General features: G+C 36.7%; 1 long non-coding RNA gene across 1 annotated transcript; it reads left to right on the top strand.

The window, feature by feature from the left end:
- Nucleotides 1-261: 261 nt before the first annotated feature.
- On the top strand, nucleotides 262-16,176 carry LOC148216478 (uncharacterized). The gene is made up of 3 exons (XR_015795323.1): nucleotides 262-418; nucleotides 14,674-14,798; nucleotides 16,136-16,176. It is a non-coding gene; the product is annotated as an uncharacterized LOC148216478 (long non-coding RNA).
- The last annotated feature ends 909 nt before the right edge of the window (nucleotides 16,177-17,085 follow it).

Here is a 17,085-nt window from a genome sequence, read left to right as displayed (position 1 = left end):
CAAATTTGTTTTTCTTTTAAACATTTCTTTACTCATTTGACACATGAACTTTCCTAAGTACAATAACATTTTCTCTGGTGTTTACAAACTCTAAAGCGATGGCCTCCTTTAGAGTGTTTATTGGCCTCTGGGCCCGGACTTTTGGTATATACTCTGTGTGTGTGTGTGTGTGTGTGTGTGTGTATGCATGTGTGTATATAAATAAATCCACAAGATCTTTTGCACCATTTCTCTCCTGCTGCTTTTGCACGAGATGGCTAATTCAGCTAAGGCGCTTTCACCAAGATATTATTTAGTTATATAATCTGTCCAATCCTCTCTACTGATCTGTGCCCAAATTCTGATTGGATTTTTCTTTGGTTTTCCTCTACGTACACCTATGTGCGAGCACACACGTGAATACCCACCCTGCCACAAGGTACATTGGTAACTGTAAATCTTTGGCATTGTATGTTAATGAGTTTCCGAATTTCATTATAATTTATTTTTTATTGAGTCTGTTGGAAGTGATTGCTGTTCAATTATTTTTATTGACTGTTCTTCAATTTAGTTATGTTTTGTTTAATAGAGTGTTCACTGAATTGTTCTATATGTAGACACTGAAATCTTACACTCCCTTACCCTGGATTAAGACCCTGTGAGTTAAGTGGGCTGAATTTTATGCAGGCTTACTCACCAATAAATCCTAAAACATCCAGTGAATACTATTTCCTAGTAATAACACACAGAATTGTTGCCTGCAGCCTGATATTTTTCTTCTCCCGAAACCTGGAAGCTATTTTCATTTGTAATTAGCTGGAAACAAGCTCACTGCAAAGGTAACTTTTACACAGAACTTTTTTCATTGAGATAAACTATAAATCATATTTTAAACAATATTTTCTGCTGGGAAATGGAAAACAAGGCTAAGCAATTGGAAACTCATCAAAATAATAAGAAATCATATTGCTGATGAAGCAACTGTTTTATTTCATTGTTGACATTCAATCCAATAAATGCAATGAATAATAAAGTCCAATATTAGCTAGAATTTATATTTCAGTGACATGTGGGAAAACTTTCCTTCTTTTCATTCAATAAAGCCAAATTACTTTGCTCAGTCTTTGCATGTTACATTTATAAGCAAAATTTAGAGCCCTGATTTATATCGTAACAGCTATATCTTGAAACACAGTAATCAGGTGCCAATTGCTTGCTAAAAATATTAACATTTATAATGTTAATTGAAACTTAAGTTGCTATAATGATTTATTAATCCTAGTTTTCAAATTATTTAATTATCCTAGTCAAGTGGTAATGAATCATATTTATGCTTCAAATTGCTCCCATAAATTAACTTTTCAAATGGTTAATTGGATGAAATGGGGTCTTAAGTTACAGACAGTTCAGAGAAAGATACATATCATATAGTATTTTAATGAAGCTTCTTAATAATATCTTTGCAATACTGCTCGGGAACATTGTATTAATTAGCATGTTAGCAGCAACTACCCTCTATAAGATGGTGGTGGGTGAAAATTGGCCTTCCTTATCAAATCATAAGCAGTCATTTGGGTGGGGGTTTGGGAGTTTAAAAACAAAAAGAGAAAGAAAAACCTAATTCTCTCATATTGAGGAAGGAAGGAAGGAAGGAAGGAAGGAAGGAAGGAAGGAAGGAAGGAAGGAAGGAAGGAAGGAAGGAAGGAAGGAAGGAAGGAAGGAAGGAAGGAAAAACCCAAGCATCCCATCCTTATAAATAATGGTATCTGGAAAGCAGCATGTCTGTGTTCTCATAATGAATACATACATACGAAATAATTGAATAATTTCTCCAATGCATAGAGACAAATGATTTGATATTATGGTAAACCTAAAGTTGGGGTTAATGCTATGTCAAAATATGCCTTCTAGTTTTTCAGAATTCCCCTCTTCGGCAAAAAAATTGTCTTTTTCAACCTTATTTTCAGGATCCTTAAGTTTTATTGATCACAAAGAGGCACCAAGTTACCACTTTCATTCTGACTGGGAATCATCTGATCTGGGCAGCCAGACGTCACTCTATGGGGTCCAATCTCTCCAGTGGGAATTAAACTCATGGACCTTAGTGATGCTTTCAGATGATTTTGCTGGAGGAGGCAGAGGGTGGTATTTTTTTCTGTGATATGTCATTCTGAAGCCTCCCTGACTGGCTGCATTTCCTCAACTGAAAACGCACAACGGATCCTCTCCTCTCTCTCTCTCTCTCTCTCTCTCTCTCTCTCTACACACACACGCAACACATATATACATATGTATATAGTTTTTATTGAAGAAATTTTCAACAAGATAAAAACAACATAATTATTAGAAAAGAAACAAAGAAAATAAGAAAGAATAGTGAATAATTAAGAAAGAAAAAGGAAAAAGAAAGAAAAAAGTTTATAAAGAAACAGTTTTCAATATTTTTGACAGTAGCTATAAATGCACTTATATTTTACCCTCTCTCTCTGAAGGTTACGTCATAATTTCCTTCTTTCCACAAGCTACCCTTTCTGATCTTCAAACCCATAAATCTCAAGTTCATTTTTTTCTTTTTTCAGCAAAAAATCCATAAGGGATTTCAAATCACTGATAAATGTAGTTGCTAATCTTTCTCTAATCAAACAAGTCAATTTTGCCATCTCTGAAAATTCTGTCATCTTCATGAACCATTCCTCCATTGTGGGTATTTCAGGGTCTTTCCATTTTTGCACATATAATAATCTCATCGTAGTAATCATATATATAAAAAAAAAATCTTCCATGGGTCTTTTCTAATTGACAGTCCGTTAATCCCAGCAATAAAAGTTCTGGTTTCAGTTGAATGATGATCTTTAAAATTCTTTATATCATTATATTTCTGGCTGTTTTACAAGTCCAACAAGTATGATAAAATGACCCTTCATGTTGTCCATATTTCCAACATAAATTTGAAGTACCTTTATACATCCTTTTTTTTCCAAATAATTTTATTAAGAATTAGAAATAGAAAGAATAAAAATTAATAAACTACAAAAATATAGAAATACAAAAAAGAAAAAGAAAAAAAGTGTAAAAAAAAAAGTAACTTCCCCCTTTATCCCAGCAAGTAAAATCAATTTTAGTAGCTTATCACCATCTCTTAATACCACATATACTCTCTTCACTACATAACTCATCTCTTAATGAAAAAACATAATCCCAAAGCCTCATTATTCGTTCTTTATCAGCAAAAGTCCAGTATGGGAAACCAGATATAATTAATTTTCCATTTTAGCTTTGATTGAATAGGCCACCCCTATATTCCTTCCCTGTACTTTTAACAATCATAATTTTTAAACCCTTCAAATATTATGCCAGCTTGATTTTTGTTCATCTTTTTTTTTGTCCAAAGAATCTTTCAAAACTTTAACAGACCTCTTTTGTACATCCAGTAAGTAAAATTTCTCCTTAAAAAAAAAGAAAAAGAAAATCATTTCTCATCAAGTCCTTCAAGTTATCCAAATAGATTTTCTGGTTTAGTAATTGTACGTGTCCTTTAGGCAATAATACATCCACTAGTTTCATTTGTATATCCTGTATATCTTTCTCCATATTCTTCTGATTTGTTTGACACATTTAAATCCACATTCAAATTAATATGAAATTTATCCAGTGTAGCTTGTTCCTCTTCTGTAACTTTATTGTTACATGATCTATCTTTCATATCAAGTAGCTTCAAAAACCAATATTCGAAATTATCTATCAAAGTTTTTTGCTCCATTCTTCCTTAAAACAATTATTATCTTCTAGCTCCCTCTAGTGTCAAACCTTCAAGGTCCCATTATCATATTTGCTCTTAAAAGAACCTAAACAATCGCCATTTCCCATGGGAAAAATTCTTCTAATTAATTCCAAACTATAATTCTGAATCTATCTGAACCCTTAATCCATTGTTAACTTTCTGAAATCCATATTCTAAGCACACTTTGGCTGTTGAATCCAAAAAATAATATTTTTCCAAAACTTTTTAAAATTGTATTTAAAAATTCTTTCTCCAAGGAGAAGGTAATTCACCCAGTAAATACAATAAAGCACCTTAATCTTACCAGAACAAAATAATAATAATGTAAAAAAAATCTAAAAAGTGATTAAGAAATGAAACTTGGTCAAGCTTTTTGTCCTTTAAAGGCTGTGTTATGAGAATGAGCTTAACTCATTCCCTCAACTCATAAACTGACTGTAAAACATTGATTCCTGTGGTCTACTCATGAGGAGTGGCTGTCCTCTTCTGATATCTTTGTCATGTGACAGGAAGCCAGGAAAGAGATGATTGTAGAATGAAAGGCAGGACATTCACATATATTGCTTGACTACTTCATAAATACATACAGGCCAAAATTCTGCATACTACAGTTATGGGGATTTCAGTGAAATTCTATTGAATATAGGCGAAAATAAAATTGCATGCAATCTGATGGGGGGGGGGACCTACATTTTTTCTCTGTGGATCTAGATGATTACATTGTTGTAACCAGGTGATCTCAATATAATCTTCCCAGCAGATATGCTGGAGGAATTACATTTTTGCTCATTCAAAATGTTTATCTGAACCAACTGGATCTATACCTTTTTAATGAATGGGAACCCTCAAGCAAAATTACCCTTGAGATCTTATACTCCTCTAAACTTTGTGTTCCAACTCTCATCTCAAAATAATACTGCAGATAATTTGGGAACCTGATATCTCCAAAGAGAACAGAAATAAGATTGAACCCTTGTTTATATTCTATGACTTTGAGAAAAGTAGTCACAGAATTAGTATAATCTGCTATTATTGGTATGATACACCAAGAGGTACAGTATCTTTTCTATGGTCTAGTTATTGGCAATGATATTTTTAAGGGATTATTTTGTTAATCCTATACATGTTCAATGTGGTTTTTGAGGACAAGCTGCTAGGTTTCAAGTTCTTTTGCTGGTGTTTCTCAGAATTTATAATTCATCATTCATTGCACTATTAACGCAATGTAAAGGAAAACGGTGATATTGTAAATGAATTATTACACCAAATTAGTTCACCAAATTATTCACTATCACTATTTGTTATTCTCGGGGTGGTATCTAAAGGATAAGCAGCTGGCAAGAGAAAAACTGACAGCACTGGTCTCACCTGAATAGGGGTTGTGGAGAAATTCTGCAGGAATATGTCTTGAAAAGTTTATTCTTCCCCCCCCCCCACCTCAGGTCACAGGTTTTTTTCACTTCCTCTGGCCCTGGTGCTAATTATGATTGTCAGTTCTGCCCTGCCCCCAACACGAATCTGGTGACATTTCCTCCTCTCCAGTTTCTTAGCCTACAATTAAAGTGATGTTCTGCTACTCTTTAAGAAAGATCTTTCAGAATATGCTAATTTCTGTCCTCTTTAAAAGCAAGGGAAAACACTACACCAAATACAATAGCTTGATTGGCTTTAAGCCTGGTGAAGTACAGCAAGGTAGGTGCAAATTTTGATAGCTACATCTGTCCAAAATTCAGTGATTGGAGAAATAAGTACTGGATTTAGTTGATTGATGCTGTTCGTAACCCATTTAAAACAATTATAGTTGACCTGCAGGCAATGAAGTCTTAGTATCCATCTCATGAAGAAATGTACATAGCCAGAACGTGCTATTTTTCATTCTGAAGAGCATGCTTTCTGGCTATCAAACTCCCCCATGCTTTACCCCATTTTGTCAGCAGTCCATAATAAAGAAAAGAACAGATTAAATTTTATGAATTCAGCCAACTAAGTGAATAATTCTAGGTTTCAATTATTTCTGACTTAATGCCCAAGTGTGTCTAATTTTCATTCTAATGCCTATGGAGAATCATGACTTTCGCATAATTCATGTTGATGCATTTTGACATTTTCAACGGCAGCGGTTCGTTTCATGGGAATACGCAAGCCATTAGAAAAGGCAATAACAAAATATCAAAAGGAAGTATCTAACAGAACGAAAGGAACCAATCTGAGTCTGAGCAGAGTTAAAGTAACTACAAAAGAGATCAGAATCTCAAGGTTGCATTCAATAAGCAGAGGAGTTATATCAGCAACTCCAGTGAGTTCTTGGTGCATTGATTTTCATATTTTCCCTTCAGTATGTTAGGCAAGCATTCCTGATTATTTTTGTTCTTTTTTTTTTAAATGAAATTCTTTTTGGGTTTATGGGGTATAGGAAATCTCACCACTTTTTTAAAGGCAAAGTTCAAAGTCTCTGAATCATAGTCCAAAGTTGAAAATGCCCTTTATTTAGTATGGAGTGGCGCATAATGATAAACCCAACATTCTTCTTCAGCTCGAAATGTTGATGCCCGTTCAAGCTGTTTGTTTTACAGGGCAAGCAATATGCCTGTCAGTATTGATAGATTGAACGGGGATGGCCATTTGCAAACAAGGAATACCAAGTAGCTCACAGAAGAAAGAAAGAGAAAAAAGACCTACCATAACTGGTTTCTCTAAACCCCAGTGTGCCTGCAGACACCTCTCTTGGAAGTCATCAAGCTCCCTTTAAAAAAAAGAAAGAAAAAGATTGGAAAGCAGTAGCCTCCAGTGCTAGTGTTATTACTATGCCTCCAAGCTTATTTAAAATGGATATCAGAGCAAATAAATAAATAAATAAATAAATAAATAAATAAATAAATAAAGTCATTCTTGCATCTCAAAGGAAAGTTTTGTTCATTGAAAGTCAACACCATTATCTTATATGTTGGATCTTCAGCAAGTTGATTCTTTTTCAGACTTCTGTTTGACTTTTTGCATTTCACTATATCTACCACAGCAGTTGTATGCATGGCCAATGTCCACAGCAGACACCTTCTGAGAACATCCATGATACATCCTTAAGATTCCAATTGCCTCAGAAGCCAGTGAGGTGAGGAACCCCATTCTAATTACATCCTTGGCTTCTAGTCCTCTTCATGTAAGATTGGCACACCACAGAGTTATGGGAAACTGGAAAAGAAGGGTGGGTTGCTTTTAATCCCTACAGCAAGGTATGTAATAGAGTTTAGAAGAAGTAGAATTCTCTACATAACCAGTGAATCCTATCAAGAACAGCCTCTAAAAACAAACATTTCTAACCTGCTATTGTGCAGATATGTTGGGACTGCAACTCCCAGAATTCCCCAAATAGATTGCAGTTCAGCCCTTATACCTTTATCATCAGACTTCTCAGACTGCAGTCTATATGACCCATTAGTGTAGGAAGCAGAGATAAAAGTCACTGGCCCAATTTCCAACACCATACTAAAACATAGCTTGATTAAGCTGGGTTTATCAAATAAACCCAGTGGGCTGGGTTCATGCCATAAAGTAAGCCATAAACCATGTCTTCCAAATCACAATGCTTGAATTCATGCAAAATGCTCAGCTCCCCAAAAATGCAAGCTATGTTATGGCTTACAGGGATGTGATCCCAGCCATCATGGGAAGATGTGGGACGCTTGTATCACGATAACCACAACAGTCACCAACTAATAAAGAAAGGAACTCAAATATAATTTACTTTTCATTCTACTCTCGTTCCATTACACAGATGTAAGCTTTTTCTGTAGCGGCAGCTGCCTTAGCTGGAGTACCACAGGATTGCTTTGACATTTAACAGCTGCCTAGATAATGAGAGTGTTGACCTCAGCTTGATATTTTTTATTCACATTGCCCCATGCTCCTGACTTTTTGGATTTTATTTTACAGTGTGTGCCAGTATTGCTAGATGAACATTAATAACTGAAGCTCTGTCTGTCCATCTCTCCTTTGTCTTGCTTGCATAGAATCAAATATTAAGTACCACTTACAGAGATGATGTTTATGTGCTAAAATTTCCCTGGGGCTTTGTGAAACTTCCATTTCCTAAGGGCACGCTTCCATCATACGTTCGTTCTGGGCAGAAGCATTTTTATACTCATCCAAAGCTGTTGTTTTAGCAAAGAAACTAGGGCAAACAAAGAATGAGCAAGAAAATCTGGCATATAACTCTGTCCTATATGCAAAGGGACAAAGCATAGGGTTGCAAATATGTCTGAAAGATGTGCTTCTTTTTCAGGGAAAAAACATCCAAACAGAATTACTATCTATCTATCACAAATTATAAGGCAGTTCTTTATTTTAATTGTCAGAAAGGGGAGTCTCTCACACTATATAGTATGTGCTTTATGCATCGTATGTTATGCACATTCAGTCTGGAAAGGACAAGGAAGTGCACAGTGCAATAAATAGAAAAGTGGTATAAAACTGACAGCTGTTCCTAGAAAAATGCCTGGAAAAATGGTTGTCACCAGATCAGAAGCCAAGCTAAGACAATGACAGTGGGGTCAATGAATCTATCCATTTTGCTTTCTCTGATTTTTTTTTCATGAAAGTTTTTTATTATTATTTTAAGAAGAAATAAAGTAAATTCTTACTCAAAATGTATTATTATTATTGTTGATCGCACTGTCAGCCAGATGTTTAGACTGGATTTGGCACTTTTATCCACCTACTGAGTCCTTCCCAAGGACTTGGGATAGGCAGATATTGTGGTTTGATGGGTGTTAAAGGTATCAACACAGGATGTCAACTGTTCCAAGTAAAGCTGCTTTTTGCAATTGACTAATGGTGATGATGATGATGATGATGATTATCCAGATTCAATACAACCTTTGTAGAACTGGAACAGAACCTTGCTTATTAGACCAGGAATGCAACGAACATCCATGTCAGCATTTGGAAACTAGTAGAGATTTGCTGTGGCATCTGCACATCCATTACTGATATGCTTCCCTCCAGTGAAATATATCCAAATGGAGCTTTCAAACTAACTCTGAGGGACACCTAATGATGTAGGTATCATCTTGCCAAATTACCTGTAGCATTGTTTGGCAGTACAGCACGTGACTTCATTTCCTGAGTTTATTTTGACACATTTCTTAAAGCTCACAATATGTTCCAGTGAATTAATGGAAATCACTCCTGAATAAACAGGTAAATAGTTGCACTATCTTTAGTCTTAACAGATTATTCGCCTAAGCAATTATTGAATTGATTAATATAGACAGACCCATGTAAGCCCCAATGAGTTTAGCAGGACTAACCCCTAGGAAAATCGGTAGAATTGAAGCTTAAGCTTTATGTGATTGAAGGCCCCTAAGATCAATCCTGTTCTACCCTAAATAAAGGCTAGACAGACAAACAAACAAAAATCCAAACAGAGAGGAAAGTCTAAACATGACAGTCCTGCTCGTTTTGTTACATTGCTATCTTTCCAGTGATGTTACTTACAACCCTCCACTTAGGAAAGCAAGTTAAGGCTTCTGATCCAAGGACAGCTCCCTAAGGATTTGTCTTGGTCTAACTTGACAAATGCCCATGCCTGTTGAGAGAATTTATTTTATTTATGGTGCCTTCAAGTCAGTGTTGACTCCTGGCGATGACCCAAACTATCCCTGCAGTTTTCTTGGCAAGATTTTTCAGAAGTGGTTTGCCATTGTCTCCTTCCAAGGGCTGAGAGAGAATAACTGGCCCAAGGCCACCCAGCTGGCTTTGTGCCTAAGGTGGGACTAGAACTTTTCCTCATTTCCAGCCTGGTGCCTTAACCATGACACCAAACTGGCTCTCACCTTTAGAGAATACTTTTATAATAAAATTCCAACCTCTTCTTCTAGGTCATTGATTCTCAACGGGGACGGTACTGCCCCCCAGGGGGTGATGGGAGGATGCTGAGGGGCGGTGAACTTGTTTTGGGCAGTAGGGAGGCGGTGGGCATGTTTTGGCATTCGAACTTAATTTTAAAACTCCCCCCCAAATTTATTAAATCGATTATCTGGTTTACACCATTTGTACCAGCAATAAAACAAACTTATGCGACGGCTGCCCTCACGCACTTCTAAGAATGGTGACACAAATTTGTATTCTAGGTAGCATGACCTTGAAGAACTCAACACTACGATTCTTCTCCAATCCCAACCAGCACAGCGCATGCATCAGCTGTTTTCCCGCACGATTAATCGCAGCGCGTGCGTCAGCTGTCTTCCCGCGCGATTAATCGCAGTGCGTGCGTTGAGCATCCTTTCAATATGAATGTTTGATTTCACCCGTGTTTCTTGAGTTGCTTTTTGTTCGCTTCATTTTTTTTGCATTAGTCATTTTAATTTTAATAAAAGGAATGCAATTACCTTCCAGGGCAAAAGTATCGAGTTAAATCGAACAAATTTGGTGTGTAAGTCTACTGAAAAAAATTACTTAAAAGTCAGTAACTCCCCCCCCCTCCCCAAAGGGTGGCGTTGAAAAATTTTCCGCTCCTTGGGGGGGCGGCAGCTTCAAAAAGGTTGAGAATCACTGTTCTAGCTCATTGCAATACATTATTTTTGTTGCCCTTATTTCCAATCCTGTTTGGTGATAATCTGCTCCAGAAACAATATGGTGAAATTTAAAAGGGGGAAAAAAAGTAACCAGAAGTGAAGGAACATTCTAGAGATTCTAACATTCCCATTGTGACCAAAATAAATTTGGACTGATTTGAAATAAATGTTATTTCAGACTCACATTTTTCATGGTGTAAGCAGCCCCCCAACCTTCTCTCTCTCACACACACTCGCTCACACATAAAAGGAAAGAAGAATGGCCCTGTGTATTATTCATCCATGATGAGCTTGTGCACAGCAATTGAAATTTGATAAAATATAAACGGGTGACAGTAATTCCTCAAGAACATTTAATATGTTGAGCATTGCACTACAGGAATCAAAGTAACTTCCTACAACATTATGAAAATGGATAAATCATTTAGATTTAAACATTCAACATTCAATTTGTGCAAGTTTTGAAATTCCCTGAAGGTTCCTTTCCCCTGGTTTTATGAGTTAAAAGGGGTTATGAGTTTCCCTATACTTTATACATTTGGATACAGTTTTCAGTATGGGACTAATAATTAAAGTAAGTTTGTTGGGAGTAATATACATTTCAAGTGTTTAGCCAATCTGCAGCTGTATCAACTACTTTCCATTTTTCAAAAATGTTAGTTGCCAATCCACCCTTCCCTGTCTCTTTGTTATTTTTTCACTTTCAAGATTGACATTTTTCCTTAGCTATCCATCATCCATATTACTGCTTCTTTATTTTCAACTACTGCACCACAGTTGTCCTTTCTGCACATATCTGTATCTTCAAGTTGTAGCACTGGATGCACAGAACTGTGATACATCCTGTTCCTTCCCTTTAGATCCCAATATGCAAAAAACAAAAGAAAATAATAAGAAAATAATAAGAAAAGAAAAGAAAAGAAAAGAAAAGAAAAGAAAAGAAAAGAAAAGAAAAGAAAAGAAAAGAAAAGAAAAGAAAAGAAATCAATGGTGCAATATGCCAGTAATACATAGGAAGTGACAATTCAACACTTCTACATATTGGTTAGAGACCACTTTGAGAACTGTATTCAGATCTCCACACCTCTCTTTAAGAAGGATTTAAATAAACTGGAACACATGCAGACAAAAGTAAGAAAATGATCAAGGCATTATAAAATATATTCCTTGGAGAAAACTGAAGAAATTGAACATGTTTAGCCTTGGGACAAGAAAAGTTAGAAGAAATATGAATGTGTGAAGATGTGTCGCATAGAAGACAATCATAATATGTTTTCTATAGCCCATGCCTTAGCTCAAGGAACTGGGGTACATCCACAGGTGGTAGATAGTAGGACACCCTGCAGATATATAAGTTAGCAGCAATATAAGCAGGATATGCTCTGACAAATAAGTAGTTGCAGACCATAGGTAGCAGTAATAGTAGGCTGTGGTGATCTGTGGGGAAGAAAAGTATTCTACAAAATGCCACAGAAATCCAAAGACAGCATTGTGACAGGGTGAATAGAGGCTACCATAAAATTCCAGTTCTGTCTCTGGCCAAAGGCAGTGATGTAGTCAGTATTGGCATAGGACCAAGATGAAATACATTGGTTGACCAGGCAGCTGCAGGTAAGGTTGCTTCAACTATACTGACTGAAGCATTGCAAGGAAGAAAGCAATGACTTCCTCATATACGCCAAGAAAACTCATGAAAAGAAATATAACAACGAAGAGTGTCATGTTGCCAAAAGATGAGACTCCCACATCTGGAGATAATTATTTGGCAACTGGGGAGCTCAGATTATTGAGCAACTTGGGAAAGAGCTTTATAAAGTAGGTCTAGGCAGTATGACATAATTGGATCAAAGCCCTTGGAAAGTTCTGTTGCTGATGTAGCCAGAACTAAAAAATAGCTTGGAGTTCACTGAAAACAAGAATGGATTCATGGAATGTGCACAGTATGAATGAAGGAAAGCTGAATATTATTAAAATAGAAATGACATGGACTAGGATAGAAACTGTAGGAATTAGTTCTATGGAGGAGTCTAAGGGGAAATGTGATAACACTCTTCCAATATTTGAAGGGCTGGAAGAGGGTCTGGATTTATTCTCCATACCTCCTGAGAGTAGGATAGGAACAATGGGTGGAAGCTTTACAAAGGGAGATCCAAACTCTACAGTAAATAAGGAGAAATTTATTGACTGTGAGAGCTATTGTAGTCAAACAGCCTCCTCTTGGAGTCATGGGTGCTTCATCATGGGACATTTTCAAGCAAGGTTAGACAGCCATTTCTCTGGGACGGTCTGAGGATTCCTGTCTTAGTTGGGAATGTACTGGATTAGGCAAGAAGTCTTTCTCACACTTTCTTCTTTCTCAGGACTTTCTCTGGAGGACTCGCCTTAATGGTTCCCTCATTCCTTTCCCATCCCCAAGCCCAGGTCTACATTCCTTCACACTTTTAAAGACCTGTCTATTTTGGAAAGCCATTGGAAACTGGATGGATTAATATTGTGGCCCCGTGTAAGATGTGATGCCATCAATGTCATATGATTCATTTATTATTTTAAACCACTCTTGCAACTTTTGCTTCATTATTTTTATTCTATTTGATCAGAGAGAGTTGGCTTTCTAAATTTCAAAGAAAAAAAACATATTTTGGTGAGATACTTCTAAGCTTAGCATAGTGTGCTTACACTTATTTTAATATGAGGAGGCCAAAGGTTGTGTAACAAAATAAAAACTATTACTTATATAATCATTTTTCCATGGGTCTGCAACCCAACTTGTTTCTCATACTTCAGTTAAATGCCAGGGGAAAACACCCTCAGGAAATACTACTGCATACTGTATTTCTTGGGACTTTTTTTAGACTGGGAAATTTACAGAGAGATTGCTAACAGAAAGACAAATAATGGAAAATAATACATCGAGGAGAAGCTCCCTCCATTACTTCCAATACTAAAGTCATTCATGCACATACACACACACACACACCCCACCACCACCACTACCAGGAAATTTTAAACAACATCTGAAGGACCCTGTGAATAAGGGGGGAAAAGTAGCCCTAGCCCTAACTCTAACCTCTTTGTCCAGAGCAGGAGACATTTGAAGAACTCTAGAACAAATGTTGGCACAGTGCTAAATTTAACAGATAACAGGGCCATACAATGAGAACCAGTTTGGCATAGTGGTTAAAGGTACTGGGCTAGAAACTGGGAGACTATGAGTTCTGGTCCTACGTTAAGCATGAAGCCAGCTGGATGACTTTTGGCTGGTCACTTTCTATCTCAGCCCTAGAAAGAAGGCAAGGGCAAAGCATTCTGAAAAATGTTGCCAAGAAAACTTGTCCAGGCAATTGTCATGAGTCAGAAGTGATTTTGAAAGCACAAACGAAGGGCTATACAAAGCATTGGAAATATGTGCACAAAAGAGCTAAGAACCTGTGCACGTTCTGATGCTGCTTTATTTATTTGAAAAGAAATACTTCATACACAATCCTGCATGTTGCAAAGCACCTCTTCTGAACCTTTTGTGTAGTTCTATCAGATATGCATTTGTTCAATGGCCTCTGGCTACATAATAAACCTGCTTGAGCAAATCATCAATCAATAGAAAATTAGATAAATACAGCCACTTAGTAATTCATTTCAAACATCATCTAGTGAGCTTTCTTGGGACTTTCCCAAGGAAATAAAATGGGGCCTCCCAATGTAAGGAATCACTGTTCTGCCATTGCCAAAAGTATTTTGTGGTGTCTACCACTTTTCCCTGAAATCTCCCTGAAAATTTGGGATGAATAAAGCCACCATGAAGAAAGAAAATAATCAGAGTCAAAATTACCGAGTGAAACAGGGCTGAATGGGAATCTGATACTTCTGGCAAGATTCTAATGGCAAGGGGGCCTTTTCCTAAGAATGTAGTGGTCCTATCAGCTTCATCCATTTATTTCAGACAGCTTTTTCATGGTCTTGAACAATAGAAGTTGAAGCAGCTTCATTTTGCAATACCCATCATGGCTTCCTGGCTTTAACCACACAGCTAGTCCATTTCTCCTCAAATGATGCAGCTCGTAACTTCATCACACTCTGCTTTCTCCTCATTTGCTTGTTAAAATTAGAATTGTGAAAGCCGACATTTTACAGAGAGCCAAAGTCACATCACACTTCCTAAGCATGAGTTCATCATTAGGGAAGGATATAGTACTAAATTATTCTGCAATGTTTAGGATTTTTAAATAATATGCTCAGTTTTCTAAAATCACTTCATGCAATACTGACAAAATTGTAACTTTTATTATTCTGCTCTTTTATTCTTTTAATTTGGTTATTTATCTTTTTCCCTTTTTTCCCCCTTAGAATGTTCAATAAAAGATATATGAATTGTAAAACAAGCAAAGAAATAACTGAATCACCAGACTACAAAATGCAAACAATACTGGGGGAAGAGAGGACTAAACAAGCATTCCAGAAGAAAAATCAAGGTAAATATAAGTTTTTGTGTGTGTGTGTGCACGTGCGTGTGTGTGTGTATATCTCAGTAAGTTGTGCATTAGTGTTAAAGTAGATTTTTCAAAAGCACTTCAGTGGAATTGTCGTTCAAAGATGGCCATGTTATTTTCTGAAATGCCACGTGGCTAATACTTTTTATAGAAAGCAAACATATATGGGGATGTTATAAACAGCAAAGCAATTTGTGATCCCATATTTCATTTATTTATGTCAATATGGATGGTTGCCCACTTGCTATGTGATGCTAGGAGTCTAACAGAGGGTTAAAAACATGAACAGAAATAGTTAAAACACTGCACTGGAGATAAGTCCTATCCAGCACTTTAAAATAGGTTGACATGGCACCCTGGCCAAGTTCCTGGAGGAAGAACCACTTCTTCAAGGGGTTTCTAAAGGCTGGTAGGGTTGGTGGCATCTGAATCTTGGGGGAAGGATATTCCATATGTCAGGCAAGGAGACAGGCCAGACCGACTCAATTCACTCATTGTACTAAGCCATAGTTAACTGAATAAACAACAAATGGCCAGATTTGCACCTAAGATTGCAAACCACGAAGCCAAAGAAAGCACATTATAGATTAGTGCAATCAGAAAATCAGGTTGCTTTCAAACTGGACAGGCTAAAACGTTCAGCCTAGGACTAAAAAGAAAGGAATAGAAGAACTGATTCATATCAGGTCAGATCACTGGTCTATCACTGGTCTATCAGAATTTCCTAGCGTGACTGTCAATGACTTTTCAAGATTTTGAACAAACAAAAACAGAAGACTTCCTTTGTCATTCTATTTAGTGTCTCTTTGGGATCTGGAGTAAGGATCTTTCCCAGCCCAAGTGGAAATCCCATTTTTCTCCATTTCCAAACCATTGCTGCCCTCTAGCTAAAGAAAAACTGTTCTTCATTTCTGCACAACATCTTAACCCACATTGTGCTCAAGAGTCTAAAAACTGAGTATGTGACAATTAAAATATAACAACACCGAACTGTAGCAGCAGCAGCCCAAATATCAGTATTCAACATTGTAATTATTACCCCAAGTGTTTAAATGGTGTGTGAACAGAGGGCTGTTAATATAGCATGCACTGATTTTAGAAGTCTCAATTACGCATGCCAAAAAAAAAAAATCTTCTTTTAAAAATGTTGTAGAAAACTACCCAGGTTAAAATTTTTGGCTGTCTTGGTTGTGAATAACTGGTACAATTTTTGTCTCTCCCCTTTTTATGCATGTGTGTGTGTGTGTGTGTGTGTGTGTTATGTGCTTACTAATGACTCAACAGAGTAAACAGGGTTTTTTCTTTCTTTTCTTTTCCAGAACAGTTTGGAGGATGGTTCATGAATTTCATTTCAGAGAGGTTATTAAGCCTGCTGAGCACTGTTATTATTTAAAAAAAAAAACCTAAAAATATATGGAGTTGACTATCAGACAAATGCAAACATCTAACCAATCAATAAAGATTTGGGGGGAAGAAGATTCATTTCCTCAAGACATGGGGAGAAAGTATTGTTACATGCAAACATTTCTTTCAGAGTTCTGCTTATTACAGTCAGAGATGGGCGCTACATAATTATCCGAGACCGGAGGTGCACTGTCTATTAATATGAACTCAGTGTGTGCAAGTCAGTGCTTTAAAGGCAAGCAAAACTTAATTGTTTGCATCACTTGGCTATTTTAATAGTAACCTGAAGCAACATTGCCAATTAAACATCTCTAGTGGACCATTCTCCCATGAGGAGAAATGGCTTAAAGTTTTGCTGTTGACATTTTAATGGATAAATTGCTGAGGCTATTAGTAGATAGTTCTAATATTGCTCTGTTAGTCATTAGTAGAGCAATAGAAAGACTCTGAAACTTGTTCTGCCAGCACATAACTCTGTACATAACAATGCCATAGGGTGCGTTCTTTGCTACACCAAAAGAAGTTAGACTATGGTTGAAGTGATAGTAGGCATAGCAGGTTATCAGCAGTACAAATAATGCAGGGGTGATAAACTCTCATTATTGATTTTCTTGGTTAGAGGTGATGAGGTTTGGCCATAGCAACAGATATACCTCCTTTCCTTGAAATAATAGTTGTATCCAGAGTTAGCCCCACTAAAGCTCTCTTCTCAGATTACTCCAAACTGTACTTGTGTGGAAGTGGGCTGTTTTTAAACCTTAATCAATCCAGGTGACAGCAGGTTTAGAATCAGGGGTGGTAGTGAATATGTGGTGGTAGGAATAGCTGGTTTGTTAGTCTGCTTATGCACCTACTAGACCTCAGG

This window comes from Python bivittatus, unplaced genomic scaffold (assembly GCF_059951505.1).
Source record: "Python bivittatus isolate LINGU-HERP-01145 unplaced genomic scaffold, Pbiv_v1 ctg000190_np1212, whole genome shotgun sequence".
Classification (NCBI taxonomy): Eukaryota; Metazoa; Chordata; class Lepidosauria; order Squamata; family Pythonidae; genus Python; species Python bivittatus.
Note: the sequence above shows the minus strand (reverse complement) of the source record. Positions and strands in the feature narration are given on the sequence as shown.